The following is a 17,589-nucleotide window of genomic DNA, read 5'->3' as shown; positions in this document are numbered from 1 at the left end:
TTGGCAGTCGATAAAGCAGAAATAGATGTTTTTCTGGAACTCTCTTGCTTTTTCCATGATCCAGCGGATGTTGGCAATTTGATCTCTTGTTCCTCTGCCTTTTCTAAAACCAGCTTGACATCAGCAAGTTCACGGTTCACATATTGCTGAAGCCTGGCTTGGGGAATTTTGAGCATTACTTTACTAGTGTGTGAGATGAGTGCAATTGTGCGGTAGTTTGAGCATTCTTTGGGATTGCCTTTCTTTGGGATTGGAACGAAAACTGACCTTTTCCAGTCCTGTGACCACTGCTGAGTTTTCCAAATTTGCTGGCATATTGAGTGCAGCACTTTCACAGCATCATCTTTCAGGATTTGGAATAGCTCAACTGGAATTCCATCACCTCCACTAGCTTTGTTCATAGTGATGCTTTCTAAGGCCCACTTGACTTCACATTCCAGGATGTCTGGCTCTAGGTCAGTGATCACACCATCGTGATTATCTGGATCATAAAAATCTTTTTTGTACAGTTCTTCTGTGTATTCTTGCCATCTCTTCTTAATATCTTCTGCTTCTGTTAGGTCCATACCATTTCTGTCCTTTATCGAGCACATCTTTGCATGAAACGTTCCTTTGGTATCTCTGATTTTCTTGAAGAGATCCCTAGTCTTTCCCATTCTGTTGTTTTCCTCTATTTCTTTGCATTGATTGCTGAAGAAGGCTTTCTTATCTCTTCTTGCTATTCTTTGGAACTACATTACATTTATATTAAAATTCATGAAAGTTCAACAGTATTTTTTTTAGAATAACTTTTGTTTTTATTGGTCAAATATTCGGTGATGTCACTCCTGTATCTCACTCACCCCCAGATGAGCATCGTGATGTGTTGTCTCTGAGACAGCTCAGTGTCCCCATCTCTTATGTTACTTTTGGATCTGAGGATAATTTCCACAGCTGTTTCTTTCTGCAATAAACAATCAGCTGTTTTAATTCAGAAATCAGGTTTTTCTACTGAAAGCAGTATTTACTAAACTTAGTTTGTTCTGTTTTGATAGATGTAATATAATCTCAAAACTGAAGAGACTACAAATCGTACAGTATGCTTTTTTTGCTTCTTTATTTTTCATATTTTCATATTCTGAGGCTATTTTAGTGAGAAAGGGAAAAAAGCAGAAAACAGGGGCCCCAGCCGTCCTCTTACATCTTCGCGTCACATCCTGGGCCTGCCATCAATCAGTCTCCTTTCTCCACGAGTCCCATTATCCTAGGACGTGAACCCCAGTCCTCTCACTGCAGCTCAGATGTTAGTGTGTGCTAGCACTGCGTTTACCGGGCGCCAACTCAGTACAGGCTTTCCTTGGGGCTCAGCTGGTGAAGAATCCATCTGCAATGCAGGAGACCTGGGTTTAATCCCTGGGTCAGGAAGATCACCTGGAGAAGGGAAAGGCTACCCACTGCAGTATTCTGGCCTGGAGAACCCCATGGACTGTATAGTCCATGGGGTTGCGAAGAGTCGGACATGACTGAGCGACTTTCACTTTCATCTCAGTATACAGCCATTTTGTTCTGACCAAGCTGAAGAGCAGCCTCCTGAGTAGCCCTTAGGGCTTTCTCCATGGACTGGACTCCCTCGTCCAAGCAGATGTGGGCATAACTGGTGTAATTGCCTTTCATGTGAACAGTTCAGGGCTGAGTGACCAAATTCCTGTCCCTTCCCAACATGTACAAGTAGATTTTTCTCTCTCTTCTGCTTCTTCCCCTCTCTGGACCAACCCCAGCATGACTGGGGAGCAGCAGAGGGGTCTGGGATTGCCAGTGGAGCGGCTAAGCTTCCAGCCATAGGCGGAGGAAATGCTGCCTGAAGCGCAGAGCACATCAGATGACAGGTGATGCAGACCAAGCAGGACTCCAGTCAAACATCTGCATGAAGAAAGAAGGCAGCAAACAACTGCTCCAGACTCAGGATGGTGTCTAGAGTCTAGAAATGCACAAGATGGGCAGAGGAAGGTCTGAGGAGGACAGGCTGTGCAATGGAAGCGGCTCCAGGCCCAACCCCTCTGTGAAGGCCATGCTCTGCTCCTTCATGGGGCTGCCTTCTTACATTTCCTGCCCACTCCCCACAGATATCCCCTCCTTGCCAAGTCGGGCTGTTAGCGTCTCTGACCCTTGTTCAGACCGTGGCTCTCACTCCCAGGACAGGCTTACACCCTGATTGTGTGAAAGGCAAGAAGGCATTTGTGCCCCGACTCAAGCTTTGATGTCCTATTAAATCCACGTTTGCATTTTTTTTCGCAATCCCTCTCTGTAATACAATGTATTGATCAAAAAAGTGGTTTCTGTCCCTGGAGAGAAATGGAGCTAGGCGTCTGGCTTTTGTTTGTTTCTGTTTCCTAATGTTTTGTACTTTTGCATTATTCATGCACCCAGAGGCTCCACATGACGGCCACATTTTTATAAATCCCCCAAATAAATAAGTAATAGCCTACTTAGGAAGGCTCCTTTGGTTCACCCAGGGCTGTGGCTGCTCATGTCCGATGAGGCACATCTGGCCATGCCAGCCAAAGGACAGGTGACAGCAGTGTCCCCAGGCCTGCTCCAAACATTGAAAGTAAAAATTACAATGTCCCTTCAAGTGTCAGGTGGGTGTGGGCATTGCATGGCACTTGGCTGTCCAGCCTTCCTCCTCTGCTTTTCTGAGATATCCAGCTCACTCATGAATTCTAGACAGCACACGGATAATTGAATGACAAGGGACTTTATAAAGGCTCTTTCATTCAGAAAAAATAAAGAAACATTTTTTAAAAAAGCACTGTTTTTTAACAACTGCTTGTCATATGACCCATGAAGTTAATGGTCAATCCCCTCGAGTACTCTTGCCTGGAAAATCCCATGGATGGATGAGCCTGGTAGGCTGCAGTCCATGGGGTCATGAAGAGTCAGACACGACTGAGTGACTTCACTTTCACTTTTCACTTTCATGCATTGGAGAAAGAAATGGCAACCCACTCCAGTGTTCTTGCCTGGAGAATCCCAGGGACGGGGGAGCCTGGTGGGCTGCTGTTTATAGGGTTGCACAGAGTTGGACACGACTGAAGTGACTTAGCAGCCACAGAGACCTTGCAAGGGTTGATTCACTTTGGCAGACCGAGATAGAAAAGGAACATCATTCTCCTCGTTATGCTTTTGTTATTGAAGAAAGGAACAGAAGACGTGAGTTTGGGTGCAAATCTGATATTAATATAATTCTCTGGGAAATTCCTCAAGTTTCCATCGACTCAGACTCCACTCCATCAACCTGTCACCTTCAGAATGGATGCTTGTATATGGACCACTGCATCCCTTTGCTGTCCACCTGAAAACTATCACAACATTGTTAATCGGCTCCACTCCAGTATAAAATAAAAAGCTAAAGGAAAAAAAAAACAAAAACAAATCTGTCACCCTCCATGGCTGTGTCTCCCCCTGAGACCCAGACCACGGCTCTGATGCCCTTACCCCACGTGACTTGCAATGAATAAAACTCATTTAAAAGGATTCACACTGCATTAAGATATCTCCTTCTCCAAAGTCTATCTTAGTTCTCTAATTGCAAGGGCAAATCTCCATGACAACCAGCTGGGTTGTCAAGAATCCAGGCTATGCCGGATTCCGTGGTTCTTCCTTCACTGGCCCGCCCCAGGAGGGCGCCAGGCTCCTGGGCACTTCCGTCCCACCCCTTCTGGATGCTTCACTTTATAAAGCACATTTTATGCATACGTCCCTCACTCTCTCCTTTGTGGTGAAACGCATTAAACTTTCCCTTAGTTTCACTTTGGCTTAAGATCAATATTTCGACTAAATTCATATCTTTGATATATGGCATTTCACGAGGAGAGTATAAGAAGTCATATATTATTTTGCTCTTAAGAAAAATGGGAATCTGATCTGGAGATTACCTGCTAAGCGGTTGTGAGGATTTATTTGAATTCCCCTAAGAACCTGTTAGTGTATAATTTGCTGCACAGGATTTATGACCCTCCCAGGAGATTTCATTCACCGCGTAAGAACATTTCCCTGACATGTCAGAGATGTGGCACTGTGCCCGGGAGTTTTGTGTATTCACAATGGGGTTGCCGTGGTGCTTCTTGTGAAGACTTGGATACTCCAGGCGCACTTGCTTCAAGGTGGGGACCACACGGCCCTTCCCCACCAGGGAGCCAATCTTCGTCATCAAATTCATCAAATTGTAAAATCCAGCCCAAGTTGGCCCTGATGGTCTTTGTCCTCTCAAATCTCTACAGTGTTCATTACAACAAAAAGGTCTCTGGCAATTGTGTCCAGTGTCAATCCCAAACTCCCCAACTATCCCTCCCTGCTTCCTCCTGGTAATCACACAGTCCTTCTGTAAGTCTGCGAGTCTGTTTCTATTTTGTAAATAAGTTCATTTGTGTCACTTTTTTTTAAGATTCTGCATAGATGACACCACCCTTATGGCAGAAAGTGAAGAGGAACTCAAAAGCCTCTTGACGAAAGTGAAAGAGGAGAGTGAAAAAGTTGGCTTAAAGCTCAACATTCAGAAAACGAAGATCATGGCATCTGGTCCCATCACTTCATGGGAAATAGATGGGGAAACAGTGGAAACAGGGTCAGACTTTATTTTGGGGGGCTCCAAAACCACTGCAGATGGTGACTGCAGCCATGAAATTAAAAGACGCTTACTCCTTGGAAGGAAAGTTATGACCAACCTAGACAGCATATTAAAAAGCAAAGATATTACTTTGCCAACAAAGTCAAGTCTATGTCAAGTCTAGTCAAGGCTATGGTTTTTCCAGTGGTCATGTATGGATGTGAGAGTTGGACTATGAAGAAAGCTAAGTGCCAAAGAAGCACAGTGCTAACTGTGGTGTTGGAGAAGACTCTTGAGAGCCCCTTGGACTGCAAGGAGATCCAACCAGTCCATCCTAAAGGAGATCAGTCCTGGGTGTTCATTGGAAAGACTGATGCTGAAGCTGAAACTCCAATACTTTGGCCACCTCATGTGAAAAGTTGACTCACTGGAAAAGACTCTGATGCTGGGAGGGATTGAGGGCAGGAGGAGAAGGGGACATCAGAGGATGAGGGCATCACTGACTCAATGGACACGAGTTTGGGTAAACTCCAGAAGTTGGTGATGGACAGGTAGGCCTGGTGTGCTGCAATTCATGGGGTCGCAAAGAGTCGGACATGGCTGAGTGACTGAACTGAACTGAACTGAACTGGTAGATGATACTAGATGATATTTCTGAATCGTGGAAATCATGTGAGTTGGGCTCAACTTATTTAAATAATTATCTATTTTTTCATTTTCAAGATACTTCTGGTCTAAATCTATCCAAGGGGGGTTGAATCTAAGCCCCCAATTTGCTTCTTTCTTGCCCCCAGCTACTATGTCTCTGGAGAGTGAGACTGTCAACAGGTGGAATCTCCTGGACGGTGATGAGAAGCCCCACTGGCCTCCACTGGGGGTTCCTTGGAAAGATAAGTTCCAATAGGCCAACAACATGGCGTCAAGTGACAACACTCAAATGAGGCAGGGTCTTGTGTCCCCATGACCTGAGGGTCATGGACTAGATTTCTCCAAACTCTCCAGCAGCTCCAGGGTTAGAGTAGACACCACTCACCTGTGACCCTCTATGGGGCTTCGTGCAAAACCCAGATGTTACATGGTCTTCCTTGGAAAGGAAGCAGCCGTCCTGCCCATCCAGAAACTGCTGTTTCCCTCAGCCTTTCGCTTCTCATCAGGGTGAGAGGGACCAGGGTGCATCCCTCTCAGAAACAACCCCTCACGTTTAGACCAGAAGAAACACTGGGGAATGCGTGGATCACAGACCAGAGTGCTTGATAGACGTGCGGACACACTTGTCCAGATTGGAAAGCGCCCTGAGCTCTGGAAGACTGCCCTTGTGCTGGCCCTCACTCCATGGCCCAGCGGAGCCTCCAGAGCTCTTACTGGACTGTCCTCCTAACAAAGCAAGTGAGAGGAGAGCCGTGAAACCAGGGGAACATCAAGGATTCAGAGAAGTAGGCTCACAGGAACAAGGAAGGGCCAGCAAGACAGAGGCAAGGTCCACTAGGGAGGTGGGGGTCCCCGACCTGCATGCGTGACCCCGGGTCCGGACCCCCATTCCTCCCACGTGAGCCCCCCAGTTGAACCCAGCTGGCCAGGCTGTGATCCTGAGAAACCCAGATGCTTCCTCATGAGAGAGAGAGTACAGGACCACACCCTGTGGCTCTGGCTGCCGTGGCTTGTGCTGCCGTGGCTGCAGGCAGCTCCGTCCACCAGCTCCCGAGGTCCAGCACCGACTGTCTGTCAGGGAGACAGATGGCAGCTCTCTTCTCCACCTCATTTCCAAGTGACTTCTTTTTTTCTGTAATTCATAAATCCTTACTTTCATGTGAAGCTTCTTTATGATACTTTATCAAATGCCTTTTGAAAGCCTCTGTAGAAAATAGAACCTGTGTCCTGGACTTCCTCCTCACAGCTGTTTCCTCAGTAATGGAATCAATTTTTTAAAAGGGAGATGCGCAGCGGGGCAGGACAGCTCTCGGGTACACTGTGCCTCCCCCGTGTGGACCCCAAAGCTCTTCATGCAGACTCTGTGTAATTTACCCTCATCACGTACTCTCTGTGACAGGGAAAGATAAATTCTAGGTTCTTCCTGCCATGAAAACCTCCACTTTCCTGAAACCCTTTAATAGGAACTCTCAAAAATAATCCTACATCCCAAATTGGTAGGAAGCATAAGTTTTCTTCCCGTAATGACAAACGATGGGGCGTCAGGAAAACACCTCTGAGACAGGGGCCCTCCGCAATGTTGGCTTCTGAGTTCTTCTGCTGTCCTGGCCTGTGGAATAAGGGGCTTTCTCTTTTTTCAAAAAATATTATTTTTAAGCAGTTTTAGGTTCACAGCAAAGTTAAACAAAGAGTATGGAAGTTTCCAGGCTTTCCTGGTGGCTTGGTGGTAGAGAGCCCACCTGCCAATGCAGGAGACATAAGAGATGAGGGTTTGATCCCTGGGTAGGGAAGATGCCCTGGAGGAGGAAATGGCAACCCATTCCAGTATTCTTGCCTGGAGAATACCATGGACAGAGGAGCCTGGTGGGCTACAGTCCATGGGGTTGCCAAGAGTCAGACACGACTGAAGCAATGGAGCACCCACGCATGCACACATTGATTTCCACATACCTCCTGCCACCACATGCACACCTCCTGCCATCAACATCCCCACCAGATGGTCCATTTGTTATAACTGATGAACTTACATAGGCACGTCATCATCACCCACATCTTTTCAAGGCTTGATGGCACATTTCTTTTTAATGCTGAATAATGGCCTTTGACTGTGTGGATCACAATAAATTATAGAAAATTCTTAAAGCAATGGGAATACCAGATAACCTTACCTGCGTCCTGAGAAACCTGTATGCAGGTCAAGAAGCAATAGTTAGAACCAGACGTGGAACAACGGACTGGTTCAAAATGGAGAAAGGAGTACGTCTAGGCTGTATATTGTCACCCTGCTTATTTAACTTATATGCAGAGTGCAACATGCAAAATGCCAGGCTGGATGAAGCACAAGTGGGAATCAAGATTGCTGGGAGAGATATCAATAACCTCAGATACACAGATGACATCACCCATATGGCAGAAAGCAAAGAGGAACTAAAGAGCCTCTTGATGAAAGTGAAACAGGAGAGTGAAAAATCTGGTTTAAAACTCAACATTCACAAAACAAAGATCATGGCATCCGGTCCCATCAGTTCAGTTCAGTCGCTCAGTCGTGTCCAGCTCTTTGAGACCCCATAAACTGCAGCACGCCAGGCCTCCCTGTCCACCACCAACTCCCGGAGTTCACCCAGACTCACATCCATCGAGTCAGTGATGCCATCCAGCCATCTTATCCTCTGTCATCCCCTTCTCCTCCTGCCCCCAATCCCTCCCAGCATCAGAGTCTTTTCCAATGAGTCAACTCTTCGCATGAGGTGGCCAAAGTACTGGAGTTTCAGCTTTAGCATCATTCCTTCCAAAGAAATCCCAGGGCTGATCTCCTTCAGAATGGACTGGTTGGATCTCCTTGCGGTCCAATCACTTCATGGTAAATAGATGGGTAAACAGTGGAAACAGTGAGAGGAGAGACTTTATTTTCTTGGGCTCCAAAATCATGGCAGATAGTGACTGCAGCCACGAAATTAAAAGACACTTTCTCCTTGGAAGAAAAACTATGACAAACCTAGACAGCATATTAAAAAGCAGAGACATTACTTTACCAACAAAGGTCCATCTAGTCAAAGCTATGGTTTTTCCAGCAGTCATGTATGGATGTGAGCACTGGTCATGAAGGCTGAGCATCGAAGAATTGATGCTTTTGAACTGTGGTGTTGGAGAAGACTCTTGAGAGTCCCTTGACTGCAAGGAGATCCAACTAGTCCATCCTAAAGGAAATCAACCCTGAATGTTAATTGGAAGGACTGATGCTGAAGCTGAAGCTCCAATATTTTAGCCACCTTATGCGAAAAGCTGACTCTTAGAAAGGACTCTGATGCTAGAAAAGATTGAGGGTGGGAGGAGAAGCGGGTGACAGAGGATGAGATAGTTGGATGGCATCACTGGCAATGAACATGAGTTTAAGCAACCTCTGGGATATGGTGAAGGACAGGGAAGTCTGGCATGCTGCAGTCCATGCGGTCGCAAAAAGATGGACATGACTGAGCGACTGAACAGTAACAACAAATATTCCATTATCTGATGGATCAGTTTATTTCTCCATCACCTACTGAAGGACAACTTGCTTGCCTCCAAATTTGGCAATTATGAATAAAGCTACTGTACACATCTGTGTGCAAATTTAATTGCAGACATAAGTTTTAAGTTTGGATGTGATTGCTGGGTCATGTGGGAAACGTATGCTTATTTTTGTAAGGAACTTCCAAATTGTCTTTCCCAGGGGGTGCTCCATTTCACATTCCCACTAGCAATGAATGAGAGCCCCTGGTGCTCCACACCATCACGTATTTGGTGTTGCCAGTGTTCTGGATATTGGCCATTCTAATAGGTGTGTAGTGTTTTCTCGGTGCTACTTGATTTTGCATTTCCCTGATGACATAAGATGTGGAGCATCTTGTCACGTGCTTATCTGCCATCTTTGTACCCCTGGTGTCAGGGGTCTTCTCTTCACAGACCAGAACCATAACCTGGAGACCACACCCTGCGCCTTGCCTGCTCTGCCTCCTGAACCCTGCCTGCCTCCATCACACCTCCGTCTGGAATTTTAAATACAGCCCTAGGCAAGGAGTGACTCCCACTTGCATCACCAACCAATCGGAAGAATTCCACGAGCTGATCATGCCTTCTTGGAACCGTATACATAAAACTCCTCACTACCCCTTCCCAGGACAGGACTCGCAGTCTTGAGGGCATAAGCCCACTATGGCTACCTTTGTCTGGTATATTCTTTTCTACTTCACCCAAAACTCTGTCTTTTAAATACATTAATAATTCTATGTCAGGGTATAGAGGCTGGATTTGGCTTCAACATTCACACACAAGGAGTCACACAAGTGAGATCTTTCTCCTTAACTGTTCCTACATTGAGTCAGTCCATAGGAAGAAAGAACACTGTCTATATGCCCTAAAAAAGAAAAGCCAAATTCAAATCGAATTCATTTATCTCACACTTTGGGAAGAAATACTAATATTGAGATTCACCTCTTGATAGAGAAACTTGAGAGGATTTTTTGAATAGGCTTCTTTAAGAACAACCTCTACGTTAGCATTTATATGATAAGACCCTGGGACAACAATAGCACAGTGATTTGGGGCCAATTTTCCTTAAATACATCTCCTAGAAGGTACTGAGCCCTTCTGACACGTGGAAGCCTGGGGACTCTGTCCTCTGAAAAGGCTGCATAAATTGAGGAGTGCTCACAATGAGAGCTGATCTGGTGTCTCCCACTCCTGACGTCTCAGTGGCCCATGGTTCTGGCTGATGGGCCGTTCAGCCAGATCCCTGTCACAAAGGCAACTCCACGAGGGGCTGGCCACCTTCCCTTTATCAAAGCCCTTTGTCGGAGCGTTATAATTTAGCTGCAAAAATCAGTGTGATCCGCAGCTCCAGCTATACGAGCTGAGGAGACCTTCTTTAAAAGTCACTTAAATTTCATCTTAAAGTATTGGGAGCTTTGGAAGGTGGAAACTGGCAATGAGAGAAAATAACACTTCATCCCTTGTCTCAATTTTCTTAATCCAGATGTCTGGGAGGAAAGGCCGATATTTTTCTAAAGCGTTTCTGACTCCAGGAAAAATACCTTCTTTCTAAAATTTCAACTGTTTCTTAGGATGAAAACTCATTATTCAGAAGGAAATCCAAAAAAAAAGAGGGGATATATGTACATGTATAGCTGGATTCACTTTGTGGTTCAGTAAGAGCCAGCACAACATTGTAAAGCATCTAGACTCCAATAAAAATTAAAAAAAATTTTTGCTATTTAGAATGTATAATTGTTCATAAAGTGTCTACCCCAGCACTCCCTTATCTTTCTTTCCATTTGACAGTGTCATGACTCAGTGCTTTTGAGAGAGTCCAGGCCCCCTGGGTTGGTGTGACTTGGCCCCATGCAGCCATCAGCAGAGCCTGAGGACTTAGACAGACAGGAGACGGTCCTGACCCATGAGAAGCCCACCACCTCCTTTCATTGTTCCCCAGGGCACCTCAATTCCAGCCCCCACAGCACCCCCCTCAGCCACCTGTATACAAAGGGCTACAGGACTATAAGCTCCCAAATTCATTGCTTATTGAATAAATTATCATAAAAAGCAACAGAACATCAGGAGCCTAACATCCTCTTTACATTGTTGTAAATCAGTTATCTTTGTGCTTATGTTTCTGTCCCCACTCTTAGTTTTATTTATCCTTTTCTTTAATTTAATTTTTCTAACACTAAAAGCGTTTTGTATTGGGGTATAGCCAACTGATAGTGTTGTGATAGCATCAAGTGAACACTGAAGTGACTCAGTCATACACATACATGCGTCCATTGTCCCTCAAGCCCCCCTCTCATCCAGGCTGGCACAGAACAACTGAGCAGAGTTCCATGTCCTATACAGTAGGTATTTGCCCTTTTTTAGAGTTAGAAGGGACCCCAGAGGAAAACTTGATTTTACAAAAATCCACTCTCCACTTCACATAACACACTCCAGCTAAACAGAATAAATAATGAGAAAATATGACTCACAGATGCCGTATCTCCTTCAAGGGTTAGAAAACAGTTCACGCATATCCATTCAGGGATAAAAGTGTCTTGACCACAACTGGCCAAGGTAACATCACCTTGGAGATAATTTCTGGATTAGCAATTCTAGATGAACCTGCTTCTGGTTTGTATCCAGTCAAGTGAGAAAATGGGGTTAACCCTGCAGTCCTGGGGCCTTAGGAGTGGGGAGGCCAAGTGTGCAGTGAGGTCAGGTTTAGTGGATCATTACAGCAGGTCTGGGGGTAGTCAGTATTCAGAATATTCTTTAGAAGTAGAATTTCCTAATTACAGACTCTAGACAAATGACTCTTAGTAAGACTGATATTTAAGAGTTATTCCCCCTCTCCCGCCTTCATTCCAGCATGTCCTGTCTACAGCTGACCCCTGGAAGCAGAGACATTCCTCTGAGTTTAAGTTCTATAATTTGCATTATATTGAAAACAACCGCTAGCTGTGCATTTTTAAACTAAACACCCTTCCTGAGAGGATTTGCACCCCTCCACCCTGTCCCTTCCCAGCTGAGGTGAACAAATTAAACCAGAGATACCGCCCTGGAAACCCCCCATGACTCTGAAAGCCACCAATTAATCCTGCCCACCCAGAGCACTCTTGCTTCAGGAACCCCCCACTAACCACTAGTCACAATAATTTATTGATCCTGTAACCGAAATTTGGGCTCTGTACTCCATACACAAGCACACAGAGTTTCTTCTCCAGTCCCATGAAATGACCTGGAGCCTCATGCTTGTCCAAGGGTTTGGGGGAAAAAAAAAAAGTGTGTGCACCAGAGCAGGAAAAAAAGTGTAACGCTCATGGCAAACAGGAGGGGGAAAAGAGGAAACAGTGACAGATTTTATTTTCTTGGGTTCCAAAATCACTGTGGATGATGACTGCAGCCATGAAATTAGACACTTGCTCATTGAAAGGAAAGCTATGACAAACTTAGACAGTGTGTTAAAAATCAGAGGCATCACCTTGCCAACAAAGGTATGTCTAATCAAAGCTTTGGTTTTTCCAGTAGTCATGTACAGACATGAGAGCTGGACCATGAAGAAGGCTGAGCACTGAAAAATTGATGCTTTCAAACTGTGGTGTTGGAGAAGACTCTTGAGAGTCCCTTGGACTGCAAGGAGATCAAACCAGTCCATCCTAAAGGAGATCAGTCCTGAATATTCCTTGAAAGGACTGATCTAAAGCTGAAGCTCCATTACTATGGCCACCTGATACAAAGATTCGACTTATTGAAACAGACCCTGTTGCTTTGAAGATTGAAGGTGGGAGGAGAAGGGGACAACAGAGGATGAGATGGTTAGATGGCATCATCAACTCGATGGACATGAATTTGAGCAAATTCTGGGAGACAGTGAAGGACAGAGGAACCTGGTGTGTTGCAGATCATGGGATCACAAAGAGTCAGACATGACTTAGGGACTGAACAACGGCAACTGGTTACGAGAAGGTTCTGACCTCATGAACTCCTTTTTCCCCTAAGGAAGATAGGGATGAACTATGGGACAGTGGGGAGACTGGGAGAGAATGAACAGCCTTGATTGTCTCCTGAAGCTCTTGTTTTAGAACTGGAAAATCAAGCCTTCTGTTCTGAGTATGCCTCAGAAACTCCATGTGTCAAGTCGTAGAAAGTAACCTCCTGTGAATTACAAATTCACCACATCTACTCTTTTTGTTGACACAGAAGAGTTTTGTCTTCTACAATCTTAGATGTCTTGTCACTGTGTCCTCGTGGAGGAAGGTGGGAGGGATTCTCTGGGGGCCCTTTTATTTGGACATTAATCCCATCTTGGGAGCTCCACCCTTATGACCTCATCACCCCCAAAGACACCTCCTGACACCTGACCTTGTGGGTCAGGATTCAACACATGAATTTGAGGGGGACACAGAATTCAGTCCACAGCAGGAAATATAAAAGGGAAATAGGGATCTGAGAATATAACATCTGAGTGTAAGGGATACAGTGTTAGAAATAATTTATACTGAAATGTGAACATGTAATTTCACTGAAGTAGATCAGCAGTAGGGAAAAAAAATACTTGCATTTACAGTATTTTCTTTACTTGCTTTTTCCCTCAAAAATATCAACTGTAAAAAAAGTATCCTGTAAAAAATCTGAAAGACAGTGTCTGTGAACTGCGCCCTCTGGCAGCAGAGTCCCATAAATCTGGTGGTTGTTATGGTTCCCAGGAGAGGTTGCCAGGTCAACAGGGAAAAGACAGGACCCAGGGAAATGATGCTTTTGTCAGAACCCTGGTTTCATTGTTGTCAGACCCAGCAGGGTCTATGAGAGCAGAGCGAGCAGCAGTGGACAGTCCTCGGTGCGTGGAGGCCGAGCTCCGTGCTCCTCCGTGACCTGAAATCCTACTGAATTTCTTACTCTGAAAGCTTTCCTTCTTGCTATGTTTCAAATCTACGTCTCTGATTCATCACTGGCTTCAGCCCAAGTCCTCCCATCCACTCCTCAGTGCCAGCAATGGCCACCACGTGCCACCCAAACAGTAGCACACCGCCCCCCCCCCGCCAAGGACGGGCTGGAGATGGGAGCCAAGTGCGTCTTGATCTGGATTCTGTGCAGTTGGCACTTCGGCCTCGCAAGACACACTGTCGGCTTCTCTCTGGTACAGAGCCTAGGAGACGATAGCGATCTACCCAGAAAGGGTTTATCTGTCCTGCCCAGACGGACAAAGCTTTGTCAGTCTCCCCGGGAAAGTTTAATCAGATGTCTTTGAATATGTGAGAAGGAATACAGCCCGCTTAATAAACATGTCTTGCTTAAAAACTCTTTGTAATAGCTCAAGATTTGTTTCCTTTTCTTCCCTTCACTTTTTTTTTTTTGATGCCTTTGAAAGCCGCCATCTGAAGCGTCTGATGTCTGAACTTTCCCTGCTCTGCGTGCACACAGATGAGAAGAAAAGCCGCCTATTGTGAGCCTGCTCTTCTTTTTGGCGTGAGAGATAAGGCTCGGAGAAAGCTGCCACGCCGTCCTGAAATTTAAGAAGACATGCAACCCAGAAGCGCCCGGCGCTAGGCTTTTAGGAATGCTCTTATATTATTTATACGAAGAGACAAAGACACACACACACACACACACACACACACACACACACACAAAATTCCCCTTAGATGGGAGAAAATAGGGCACATCAACACCATGAACAAACTCATCAGCCACCGGGAGAGCATGAAAGTGAAGCAGACACGAGCTTTTTCTGAGGATGAAACTTTCAGGGCACCGGCTGTGTTGAGATGCAGAAAAGAATCATTGCTCTGGTTTGCTTTTGTCCTCCCTCGAAAACTGGAGCTCCATGTTCCCTACAAAGGTTACTGTCGTAAGAATCATGGACTGTTTATAGTCTCCCCCACCCACAAAAATAACGCACATTGTGCTTCAAAACTTCCAACTGCCCGGGTTATCCACACTCACATCCCTAGATGCATGTCATCCACCTAGGACAGCCCCTGGCTTGTGGACAGACATTATCACTGCACAGACATTTCTCGCCATCGTGTCAAAACCATAGTTTCGTGGTCCAGCCAACTTGGACAAATGTGTCATTTCATTTCACACACCTGTGACCTCGGCCTATGGACTTCATTCCTCGGCACCCCGGGCCCTGTCTGCCAACGGAGGACCACTTCACAGACCTGGGTGGATGTAAATGAGATATGAGAAGGAAACAAGAAAGGGCCTGGCACTCACATCACATCCTTCCAAATGGCCATGCGCATCAGCAATATCTTTCCTCCCTACATCCTTCCATAGGCCAAAAGGATTCCTATTTGTCTAACATCTGGCCTGAAATGATTTCTAAACAGACGGGCTCAAATGGTCTGAATAACTTCCTTTGCCACTGTCAGCTCCTCTCTGATTTACAACGCATTCTGACACATTTTTGCATCAATTCACAAATCACCCTCTAAAACAACATTCCCTGGGAAACGGTGAATTTATGAGATGCTATCCCAGGCCAAAACGACTCAGGCCGACAACGTGAAATTAATCGGCCCCCATCCATCTTTATGATAACGTCCTCTACTCACGTGTGAACCTCTGCTCTGTGAACGGAAGCTGGTGATCCTGATGATGTAGGAATGAGCTGTGAGTCCTCACTCATTGAAAAAATAGAGATGCTGGGGCTTCCCTGCTGGTCCAGTGGTTAAGAATCCGCCTGCCACTTCAGGTGACAAAGATTTGATCCCTGGTCCGGGAAGATCCCACGTGCCATGGGACAACGAAGCCCAGGCCCCACACTATGGGGCCCGTCCTCAAGTCCGGGAGCCACCACAAGAGAAGCCACCGCGGTAAGAAGTCCACACACCACACCTAGAGAAAGCCCACACACAGCAACGAAGACCCAGCACAGCCCCAAAATAATGAATGAATGAACACATTTTTTAAAAAAGGGGGTGCTGTTATGTAAAATAGCACCAGGTCTGGGGCAGTGATGTTGCTCTAGAGTGGTGACTCCTGGCCTCGCTCCCACCCCGCAGGTCCTCAGAGCTGATGCCATTCCCCAAGCCGCCCTCACACCCGCAGTGTGACAGGACATGACGCTGCCCAAGGAGACAGCTGAGGTCACACGTGGCCCGTGGTGGTTCATCTCACATGTGGACCTGACTCAGCTGACAGATACCCAGCTGCTGGTAAGGCTACTTCTGGGTGCGTCTGTGAGGGGCTCTGGAAGAGGTCAGCAGATGGAATAAGGACAACCCATCTCAGCAAGAGGGGACCAGCCAGTGCCCTGAGGGCCCAAGTGGATCAAAAAGGCATCAGGGAGTTGGCGCTCTGCCGGAGCTGGGACGGCACTTTCTCCCACCCTCGATCAGCGGAGCTTCTGGTTCTCAGGCCACTGTCAGACTCGACTGAAATCCACGACCCACTCTGCACCTGCATGGGCAATGGCGGGTTCAAGGGAGCGCTCAGTCTCCACTCGTACAACAGCCAGTTCCTGTAAGAGGCTCCTCTGCTGTCTAAGTCTATCAACTATCCACCTCCGACTGGTCTGTTTCTCTGAAGAACCTTGATGGGTACAGGATTCTAGGAAATTCTTCTCTCTCTTTTTTTTTTTTTAATTTTATTTTATTTTTAAACTTTACATAATTGTATTAGTTTTGCCAAATATCAAAATGAATCTGCCACAGGTTGATTCAAGTCAGTTTGGGGTGCTCTCCCTCCCACTTCAGGATTCTCTTGTAACTCAGTTGGTAAAGAATCTGCAATGAATCTGCAAAGAATCTGTAAAGAATCGCCTGCAATGCAGGAGACCCAGGTTGGACTCCTGAGTCAGGAGATCCCCTGGAGGAGGGCATGGCAACCCACGCCAGTATTCTTGCCTGGGAAGTCCCAGGCAAGGGATGGAGGAGCCTGGTGATCTACAGTCCATAGGATCAGACACGACTGAGCAACTAAGCGCAGCTCACACACCCTACCACTTCTGCCTCAAGCGTGGACGGGCAGCCTGCAATGGGTCAGCGTCTGCCAGCCCTGAAATACCAAATATGCACCCGACGTCTGGGGAGGCCTCCCCCACTGGACAGCAAGATCCAGGACACATTTTCGGTGCTGAAATAAGAAATGGGATGCAAAAGCATTTATGGAATTATTGTAGCTGAATACAGAGGTGTCTGTTTTCCCAAGGTGAACAGTCTGCTCTGAAATGTTGACTTACATTAATGTTTTTCTATTAATTAATAAAAGTATTCTTTTTAAACAAAACAAGGATATCCATGTTGCATTTTAGACAGTCTTAAATTCATGAATTTTTTGGTGACCTTGGGAGAGACTTTTGGGGTCAGCTGGGTCATTTACTCTTCTTTTGTTTTGTTATTTTACTAACATTTCATTTCTAAATTCAGTTCAGTTGCTCAGTCGTGTCTGACTCTTTGGGGCCCCATGGGTTTTTTTTTTAATTAGCAAATACAAATACATCATTTCTTATATTCTTAGATTTATGTTATTTTCTTCTATATATAAATGTAGTTAGTAAATTTAGCAGTTATTATGAGGGCTTTCAAAAGTTACTCATTAAATGCTCTTAAATATTTCAAATGGCATTTATGAATGTATTATGGTTTACTTATATTCCCTTCCACGGTCTAGCTTATAAACAAAAACTTCCCACATATTTAACAACTCAAGTAAATGTAATAAACTGAATTTACAAATATAGTGATTCTCAAGTTCTCTTAGACATTCCAGTCCTGTATACAAGTGTTACTAAATTATCTTATGCCTTTCAATTTAAAATAACAAGTCTAAATTTAAGTAAGCAATTACATATTTTAATTTGGAATCATGAGTCTAATCTCTTAAATACTCTGTGTGTCAGA

The sequence above is a fragment of the Bos indicus genome, chromosome 13, assembly GCF_029378745.1.
Source record: "Bos indicus isolate NIAB-ARS_2022 breed Sahiwal x Tharparkar chromosome 13, NIAB-ARS_B.indTharparkar_mat_pri_1.0, whole genome shotgun sequence".
Classification (NCBI taxonomy): Eukaryota; Metazoa; Chordata; class Mammalia; order Artiodactyla; family Bovidae; genus Bos; species Bos indicus.
The sequence above is the reverse complement of the archived record's forward strand: the minus strand, read 5'-3'. Positions refer to the sequence as shown.